Source organism: Cebus imitator, unplaced genomic scaffold, assembly GCF_001604975.1.
Source record: "Cebus imitator isolate Cc_AM_T3 unplaced genomic scaffold, Cebus_imitator-1.0 Scaffold45, whole genome shotgun sequence".
Taxonomy (NCBI): Eukaryota; Metazoa; Chordata; class Mammalia; order Primates; family Cebidae; genus Cebus; species Cebus imitator.
The window spans coordinates 11,598,497-11,609,224 of record NW_016107360.1 but is presented as its reverse complement, the minus strand read 5'-3'; positions in this window follow the sequence as shown (position 1 = coordinate 11,609,224).

Genomic DNA, 10,728 nt, shown 5'->3' with positions numbered 1-10,728 from the left:
CCAAGTTTCTCTTCAGCCCCAAGCCAGTTGTACAATTTCACTCTTCTTTGCCAGTGATAGAATTTAGAGTAGATATGTGATATTAACCTAGTCAATTAGCCATGTGAGGAAAAAATTTAGAGGAAAATTTTAGAGGGAAAATTCTAGTCAATTAGCCATGTGAGGGCAGAGAGAGGGGCTTCTGGAAAGTCTTCCTCTTAAATAGGAACACAGCAGAGGGACATTCTTCTCGCCTTTGGACATTGTCAAATGAGTCTGTGATGGCTGGTGCTGCTGTAGCCATACTATGGCCATTATGAATTAACCATGAGGACAATCCCACATGTTGGGAGTGGCAGAGCAGAAAGGCAGAAAAGACACTGGACCCTGACGACCACAGAACTACTCAGTCAACCAGCTCTGGATTTCCCCTACCTCTAGAATTCTTATTACGTAAGATGATGTATTTCTTCTTTGGCCAAGTTGTTTTTGTCTAGGTTTTCTATGCTTTGCATCCGAAAGTATCCTCACCAATGATACGCAGTGGGTTTAATGATCTAACTTTGCATTGCCAAATTGCCCTGCAGACAAGTCTCAAGTTATACCGCCCTGGTAGGACATGGGAATGCCTGTTTCCCTTTACCAGCGTTAGAGTCATAATTCTTTGCCAAATTGATTGACAACGTTGAGTTTAAGATTTATAGGGCCTGCCCATCCACTTGGGAGAAACGATGTCAGTCTCCTGGGTACACCCATGGGCCTCTGCCTTAATCACAGTTGGTCTGTCTGTTGAGTCAAGCAGTCCTGTCAAAGCATCTGCTTTCTAAGGTTTAATTCTAGTCATAGAGTGTGCTTTAAAGTATTATGATTGCATTTAAAGGGAACGCCTTCTTAAACTTAAACTTCTTACTGACTGCCACCATATTTGTGGTTACAACCATGTGTACAATGAAAATCAGTGGAAAGTAATCCTCCATCACCACTTAACGGGATTCACGACATGCTACCCCGAAATATGGATATTGAGTATCTTAGGCTGAAGGAATCTGAGAAACAGCATGTGCAAGATGGAGCTTCTGACCATCCCCTGAAGCAGGTCATAAGCCCCTTGTGGGAGAGGTAACCCTAGACCCAGAGAGAAGCAGCAGTCTTGCCTCTGAAGACACAGGGAGGCTGGGAGGCATATGGGCAAGCAGGCTTACTAAGGTCCCCTGGCCATAACATTTCGTTCAGACCTCCTTTGCCCTATCATATTCTCCACCACTCTCCTCTCTTGCTCAAACCTAGCAGAGAAACAGCCGGGTTTAACTGCCCCTTCGGCTCTGTATCTCCTAATGAAGGGTCCCGTGTGACACAAAACTTGGATCACATAAATGTATGTGCTCTTCTCTGTCTTTTATTACCAGGGCCCCAACCAATAAACTTAAGATGAGTACAAGGAAAAGATATTTTTCTTCTCCTGCACACCACTTGCTCAGATCGGAGAGAGTGTGGTGTGTGTGGGGTGTAGGAGTATATGGTAAGTGCATGGTATGTGTGGTGAGTGTAGTGTGTGGTGTGATTGTGTGGTGTGTGTCTGTGTGTGATGTGTTAATGCGTGATGAGTGAATGCATGGTGTGAATGTGTGCCTGTGTGTGTGGTATGTCAGTGTGTGTGGTATGTGTGTGTCTGTGAATGTGTGGTGTGTGAGCATGTGGTATGTGTGTGCTTTGTGTGATTGTGTGAGCATGTGGTATGTCTGTATGTGTGTAGTGTGAGTGTGTGATGTCAGTGTGTGGTGTGTGAGTCTGAATGTGTGGTGTGAGTCTGAGTGTGTGGTGTGTGAGCATCTGGTATGTGTGTGTGACATGTCTGAGTCTGTGAGCGTGTGATAAGTGTGTGTGTGTGGTGTGAGTCCATGGGTGGTGTGTGTTAATATGTGGTTTGTGAATGTGTGGTGTGTATGTGATGTGGTGTGAGTCCATGTGTGGTGTGTGTTAATATGTGGTTTGTGAATGTGTGGTATGTATGTGATGTGGTGTGTGTGGTGTGTGGTGTGAGTGTATTAATGTGTGGTTTGAGAATGTGTAGTGTGTGTGTGTGTGTGTGTGTGTGTGTGTGTGTGGTGTTTAAGTGTCTAATGTGTGAGTCTGCCAGTGTGTGGCGTGTGAGAAACAGAGAGGGCGAGCCAGGGAGAGACTCAAGGACAGAGAGGGAGACAGCCACACAGGGAAAGGCCCACACAGCCACATGGGGCCTTTCCTGTGAGCACAGTGGTCTGCCCCGTGCTGGCCCTCCATGAGACCCTATTTGGCAGGCAGGTGTGATCACAGTGGACTTGTCTCTTGACATCACTTGCTCAAGGTGAAGTCTGAACAGGCATAAAATAAGGCCTCTGTAGACTTGACTTTCAGTGCTGTCACTGAATCCAATGTATTCATTCAAATAGGCTTAACGTCAACTCTACTTAATAAAAATGAAGTCTATTTGTTGAGCACTTACTATGTGCCTATGGCTATGTTAAATACTCTATTTCTCACAATAACCTTATTAGGAAGATATTATTGTCCCCATTTTAAAGAAACAAAATTAAGGCATAAAAACGTTAATGTCCAGGGTCACACAACCAACATGAGGCTATGTAGATGTGACCTCAGATCTAGTTGACCCAAAATCCTATTGTGGCACCCACTGCATTACATCCCCTTTAGGAGAGTGCAGGCAACTACAAGACCAGATGGTATAAAGACTGAAAAGGTCAGAGGACTAAATAGCTCATTTGTGATTTGTCAAATAAGTTTACTTGTAACTTCAGTTTTGCTAAATCATATGCAACAAAAATATTACAGGCTTATTCTAATCATCACTAGGTCTTTGAATTTGTTTGTTTTTATTGTTTAACTATAAAGCAGATAATAAAAGGCAGTATGTGTTCAGGATATAAATTTTGAAAAGTACAAGGAATAAAAGGAAATAAAATAAAAATCACACAGTCCCATCACAGAAAAAAGAATTACTACTAACAGTTGACGATAACCCTGTAAAATATGGAAGAATTGCTCTCTATTAGTATTGTAATAATTTTCCTTAAAAGACAAGTTCCACCTAACATGACTGAAATGGCGAAAGAGGCTGTCAATAGCCATATTTGTCAGATACTTTACCATCTCACCACTTCACACCCTGCTCTGGTTCTAAATGTTTTTAGAAGTAACACTACATTATTACAGAAAACTACCTGATGTGTTCAATGCACATTATTATTAGGAGACCATGTAAGAATTTGGGGTACCTTATTAAAAATAATATAATTGGGCCCAAACCAGATAATAATTGGGCACAAATCAAATTGCCCAATAAAAAAACCTGCAAAAAGCCATGAACTTATGATTCAAAAGAAACATATACTTAGTAAATAGTAAATATACTCAGTAAATGTGAAAATATGCCCAATCTCTCTGCTGATCAAAGCAAAATACAGTATTATAGATATGACAATTTTTGTGCCTATCGAATGGTCAAAGGTTTACAAATAACTTGATGTTGGAGGAGGTCTTGGAATATAGGATTTCCCTATCCCTACCTGATGGGAGAAAAACTGGTGCAATCATTTTTCAAGTATTATACATGGCATGAGGCTTAACCCATGCATTTCTAGATCCCTTTAAGAAAGGACTCTTGGGCCGGGTGTGGTGGCTCACACCTATAATCCCAGCATTTTGGGAGGCTGAGGCAGGCAGATCACCTGAGGTCAGGAGTTCAAGGCCAGCCTCACCAACATGGCAAAACCCTGTCTCTACTAAAAATACAAAAATTAGCCAGGCATGGTGGTGGGTGCCTGTAATTCCAACTACTCAGGAGGCTGAGGCAGGAAAATCGCTTGAATCCGGGAGGTAGAGGTTGCAGTAACCCGAAATCGTGTATTACACTCCAGCCTGAGCAACAGGAGTAAAACTCCACCTCAAAAAAAAAAAAAGAGAGAGAGGACTCTTCTCTAAGACAGGAATAGTCAGAGGTGATGAGGGATATATTCACATGGCCATTCATAGCATAATTTACAATACTGAAAAATTGAAAACGGCTTAAAAGTCCATGAGATAGGGAAACAAATTATGGAACATCTGCACAATATAGAATATGAAGCTGTCATGAAAATTTTTGAAAGCAATTTAACGTCATGAGGTGACATTTACAGGAAGGGGAGGAAGCAGAATATAAAACCAAAGCCATGCTAGGGTACCATTCTCATACACATATATGCAGAAAAGAAAATTCGAGGTAAATACATTAAAATACTAACAGTTGTTATCTTTGAATGATTAATCCATGTGTAAATGTGACTTTTTTTTCTAAAATTTTCTACAAATAAAGAATATATTATCAGCAAACATTTTTTAAAATTTCTAGTGGTAACTAGGCTCAGGCAAACACAACTTGAACCCCCTAACCCTAAGATACCCTTGGAGGAGTCTCAGTCCTCAAAAACCACCCCTTTCTCAGTTAATAATTATTATGGCAATTGCTAATATTTGTTGAGCAATAACATGAGCCAGGCATTCTGCTAAGTACTTTACATTCTATATTACATTTAATTCTTATAGAAGTCCAATAAGGTAGGCACTAGAATCACCCCTGCTTCACAGTAAACGAGAGGATGACTTTGAGACTTTAGCGATTCACCGAAGGCCTTTCAGAAATTAACGCACAATTAAACCAGGTTTGACTCTAGCAAATCAAGGCTGACTCTGGAACAAAAATTAACTCACAATTTTATCTGCCTCTAGGCTCTCCTCCTTCAATTAAAGCAATTCTTAATATCCCAGCTATTTAGTCTTCCACTTTCTGAGATCTTTAGAAGGAAATGACTGTTTCGAGCTAAGAAATAGCTACAGGAAATAGTGAGAGAAAATGTGCTCTGTCACTTTAAAGAGCACAGTCACCAAGTCTGGCTTTGGAGGTGTGAGGCCTGTGCAGTTGCATAGGGCCCATGCTTAAAAGGGTGCTGTGCTTGATTTAATGCTTTGCTGTCGCTGTCGTATAATTCTTAATAATTTCTGAACAAGGAGTTCACATTTTCATTTTGCACAGGGCCCTACAAATTATGACACCAGTCTTGCTAGTCACACGTGAGTAACTAAGCCTCGAACCTCATTTAAAAAGACATAGTGTTTGGGGTTTGGAGTTGTGTTCTTTGCTTTTTATTGCCTACCTGGGCCTGAAGCCTAGGGAGAAGGTATTTTCCCTTGCCTAAATGAATCTTCCACTTGAAAACACGTAATGATATTAAAGGAAGCTGGGCACCTCCTCCTCCTCAGCATCTCCAATGGCCTCAATTTTAAGCAGTGCTCTCTGAGCATATAACCCCTGTTACTGTGGGATCTGGCCTGTCAGGCCCTGGTGTGTTTGACTGGACCTGGATTAACAGCCAGAGTGTGGCTTGTCTTCAGGGTAAGAGGCGCCTGATGCAGTGGAGGCTTTGCATATTTAGAACACCAAGGATTCTCCAGATAAAAAATTTAGTTTCCTGGTGTGTACTGTTCTATAAGGTAATTGTCAGGGTGGATAGAGAGTTCTGTAAGCTGTATGGCCCTACTCTTTTCAACAAGGTTGTGGCTTGGACGGCATTTAGTATAAGAAAAGCACATTGCTGGTAAACTAACTTCACTGGGGAATATTTTGGACGGCCAAGACTTGCTTCAGGGAAAACAATGAACTCTTACCCACTTTCTTAAAATTGCACAAGACTCTATATGACTAACTCCTCTGTGTACTTTCACTTTAGAAATGGGGTCCAGCAGAGGATGAAGTTAGGGATTCAGGGAGTGAGTACTTCCGGCAAAACTCTGGGTTTCCTGAAGGTGATGCAGTCATTGTGCCTGTGAGAAGCCCAGAGTCTAGCAGAAGACCAAGCAGAAGCCATGTGCGAGAGCAGATGCTGCTGGGGAAACAAAATAAGTACGTAAGAGACTGTGAACAACCAAGATGTAGTTGCATCATCAGTCCCTCTAGCCAAACCAAAAAGGTCTCTTTGGCTACCTTGTTCCATAACACGTGGATTTCCTCAAATGTGTGGCCTACTGAAATCATGTAGAGTAACTGTAGGGGACTCTGTTGATTGTCTATCCATCGCCCATTCTCACCTCTTCCTTCCTACAAGGACCGTGCTTTTGTTCAGGTAGCGTCCCTCTTCAGAATAACCTGTCACTCAGAATTGATTTTGATTAGACTAAGGTCATGGAAGTAATTCCATGGTCCATGTTAGTCACCGATTGAGGATGTCACATGCTCCAATTCTGGAGAAAGAAAAACCTTGCTGGAAGTTTCCAGAGAAGTCCTTCCTTGCTTTTAAGAGCTAACAGTGGGGAAATCAGACTCTGTCAACCTTGTAGGGGTGAACTAGGAGGCATACTGTCTCAATTGCTACCAACCACCAGCCAGAAGCCAAAGTCAGCTCCCAGAAGAGCACGGAATGGAAAGAACTACAGAGAAAGAGTGAAAACCTAGATGGAACTAAACCTGAAGCCCACCCCCTTTGGGCTTCTCATTATACAAGCCAATGCAGCTCTTTATTATTTAAGCTTGCTTGAGTTGGCCTTTCTATTACCTGCCAGTGAAAGTACAAAATGATCCTTCACAGTAGAGTCACCCTGGGATCCTGTAGAATTGGGCTCTAGGCACCAGCTTAACTTTGCTGTATAAATTACTTTGTATAAAACCCAATTTCCCCAACCTCAGTTTTCTCATCTAGTAAAACTGGCCATTGTAATACCACTCTTACTTACTTTGGGGGAATATCACAAGAGGTGAAAAAATAAAAGATATGAAAGGCTTTTGAAACCTGTAATCGTTATGCACATATGAGATACTGTTATTATTCGAATAAATAAATTTAAAATTGTCCAAGAAATCTAATGGTTTTCCTGGATATGTACATAAATAACACTGCCTTACTTTGAATTTCCATATTTTCATTCTCCTTTCCCTTCCTCAATCACACTTAGCACCTCATAGATGTGTGGGAGGCCATGACAGAGCTTTCTAAAATCATTTTTCTCTCTATTCAGCAGATTCCTAAAATACCAAGCAAAAAGATTCAGTAAATTTTCTTAAAGCATCTCCTTGAAGCCCCTCCCATTCTGTGCTTGGCACAGGAATCTGAGATGTGGTACTGAAAAGGCTTTTTGGGGCCAGAAAGACGGTCTAATCCTGGAACAGACAGATAGAGGGGATACATTTATCCTACTAACAGGTAAATGAAATTGTCAAAGGCATGTAATGGATTGGCAAAATTTTAAATGGAAACTGTGTGTGTTTTCAGAAATGCACTAACTTGTGATCATTCATTGCAGATGGAAATTAAACTCAAGTGAGAAAAACGAAAATCTAGCCTGTGAAAAACACATAAACGCAAAGCCAGGAGCATTGAGAATCTGGGAGACCAACTGGTCAATTAAGGACCATGTAAAGATTTCCAATTTTTTTGTAGTAAATTATTTATTTAGCTCCTCCATACCATCAATATATTTTACAAGTTTAATACCCAAATTATAGCCGGCCCACCCATTTATGGCCCCATAAATGAGCCCTGACTTACCAATGTGAATTCTTGTTCCTAGCTGTGTCAGATTTAGATTGGATTTGGATCTATTGCTTTTAGCCTTATCAGACACTTCGAGGCTGTTATTTTATTGCTATATTTAAAATGGAAAGTGCTTTAAAATAGACTTGAGAGGAAGCATAACTGATTCCTGCCCCTATATGTCATTTCCTGACTTCACAACCTACTATGACCTAGGATAAAGGGTTGGAAGTCCACACAAAATACTTCTCCATGGAAGATTTACCCCCACACAGAGAATTTTCTTGGAAGAAAGTGAGTGATTATAAAAGAATGACTTTAATCTTAAGTAAGAGTAGCTGAAGCTTTCAGTAGTAAAACTGACAGGAAATTTCCATGCCTATATACTTTCTAAGTCAAATGAATAATAAAGAATATAAATGAAACACATCTCACCATTTCTTAAGTTTTAAAGTGTATATGGAGCTAAATTGTCAAGCCTTATTTCTCAAGGTTTGGATTTTGCAAAATAGGTAGAACAAACCAATAAATTAACAGAAGAGAAAACTAACAAATCAAACCTAGGAAACAGCTTCCACTTATGTTATAAACAGTATTATAGCCCTAAGATTGGTAAATCCCACAGTTATAAATACAAAAACAAATGTAAGATATGAACAATGACACCCAAAGTTATAATAATATCTGATTGTGGTTTTTAGACCTTGAAAAAAAAAAGTCACCAAAATATTTTTAAACCTTTTTACATTCGCTTTTTGTTTACATTTACATTATTACTTTTTTTAGATTTTTGTAAAAGATTGTTTAATGGACTATAAAATAACAAGCCTCAAACTGCTGTTCATAGGAACCAGCCAAGCTCCATGGAAGGAACAGAGGGAAGGGAAGAGCTCAGCCCTCACACTCGCCCTGGGAACAGAAGCCAAGGGCAGGCTACTCCTTGGGACTCACTGTTCTCATATGAAAAACGGGCTTATCTCCCGGAAATATACAGGGGCTGGAGTGCTCTGGAGAAGCATGGTGTTTGGTGTATTAGTCTGTTTCCAGGCTGCTGATAACGATATATCCAAGACTGGGCAATTTACAAAAGAAAGAGGTTTAATCAGACTTACAGTTCTATGTGGCTGGGGAATCCTCATAATCGTAGCAGAAGGCATCAGTGGCAGCAAAGGGAGAGAACTTGTGAAGGGGAACGCCTCCTTTTAAAATCGTCAGATCTCGTGAGACTTATTCACTATCACGAGAATAGCACAGCAGAGGCTTGTCCCCATGATTCAATTACCTCCAACTAGTAGCTGAATACACAACACGTGGGAATACAAGATGAGATTTGGTTGGGGGACACAGCCAAACCGTATCATTTGATTTTAAGAGAAATTATCAAGAAAGAAGGGCTGGGCATGGTGACTCACACCTGTAATCCAAGCACTTTGGGAGGCCGAGGTGGGCAGATCACGAGGTCAGGCATTTGAGACCAGCCTGGCCAACACAGTGAAACCCCGTCTCTACTAAAAATACAAAAGTTAGTCGGGTGTGGTGGCGCCTATAATCCTAGCTACTCAGGAGGCTGACGCAGGAGAATTGCTTGAACCTGGGGGGTTGCAGGCGCAGTGAGCCGAGATGGCACCACTGCATTCCAGCCTGGGTAACGGAGTGAGACTCCCTCTCAAAAAAAAAAAAAAAAAGAAAGAAAAGAAAAAACACCTTATGAAGGTACTCAGTGTTGTTTTTTTAAATATAACCAGATCAGCTTTACAATGCCAGCCCCCGACCTCCCGCCTGACTCCAGCACCACACCTGCACACCTTCCCCTAGGCCAGCTATAGAATTTGTGAGGCCCAATGCAAAGTAAAAATGTGGGGCCCCTTGTTTAAAAAGCAGGGGGAAATACCGTTAAAGATACTAAATAATAAAGGTTTTTTCTTTCTTCCCCAGTCTCTTGAGTTGTCCTAGTGTGTTCTTATTTGCTATGTGATGTTGTGTTAAAGAAAAATTTTAGGGCTGGGCACAGTGGCTCATGTCTGTAATCCCAGCACTCTGGGAGGCTGAGGTGGGTGGATCAACTGAGGTCAGGATTTGGAGACCAGCCTGGCCAACATGGTGAAACTGCGTCTCTACTAAAAATACAAATAATTAGCCAGTCGTGGGGGCAGGCGCCTGTAATCCCAGCTACTCGGGAAGCTGAGGCAAGAGAATCACTTAATCTGGGAAGAGGAGGTTGCAGTGAGCCGAGATGGCACCATTGCACTCCAGCCTGGGCAACAAGAGCAAAACTTCATCTCAAAAAAAAGAAAGAAAGAAAGAAAAATTTTAAATTTAAATTAAAATTATTAGCATGAATTTTACTATTCCTTTTTATATTGTGCAACATCAGTTATAAATGCAAATATAGGAACATTTAACTTGTATGCAGAATCACCAAAATTGCACCATTCACATTTCGTACCTCATATACGCATATGTATTCTGTTCTCTACAGAACAGTGAAAATTCTGCACAAAACTATCTCAGCTAGTCTTCTTTCACTGCTTAGTAAGTGCGTATTCTACCATCCCTCTATCTTTGGCTTACTGGTAAGGGGGGTCTGAAAGGAAAGCAAACTATGATTTGCCCTATCTTTCCCTTTCCTTTTATGTCATCATTTTCAGCATAAGCGGTGACTATTACAGGGAAACAACATGAATAGGAAAGGATGTCATAGGGTTCCTTGGTCATTTGTGTTTCTCAGAATTCCACTACTTCTTCCTGCATTTGAAGCAAATTCTGGAAAGCAAGTTTTCTCATGGCCTCTTAGGGTTTCTGCTGCCTGGCTTACTCAGTTGTAGGCATCACACACTTCCCTTTTTTCACACCTGCTCTTTTTTAGTCTTGTTGAATCTCATGCATTGTGGAACCACTGAAATTTTGTGCTCATGAAGTAGCATGGGTTCTTTAAGAAAATGAGGTGGTAAGGAACAGCAAACAAGAATATTGCACGTGTCTCCTCTGCCCATGCATGTGCTCTGGGTCCCATCAGACTTCATGTACAGAATACAAGTTCAAAAATAAGATTATTAAGAATTTCAAGAGGGTGGCAGCTGAGTCCTAAACAGAGTGTGGGCCTTCGGAGCACAGGCTCTGTGCCACTGCACAGGTCGCACACCCATGAAACTCTGCCTTCCACCAAACCCCTACCTGGAGGGATACCCAG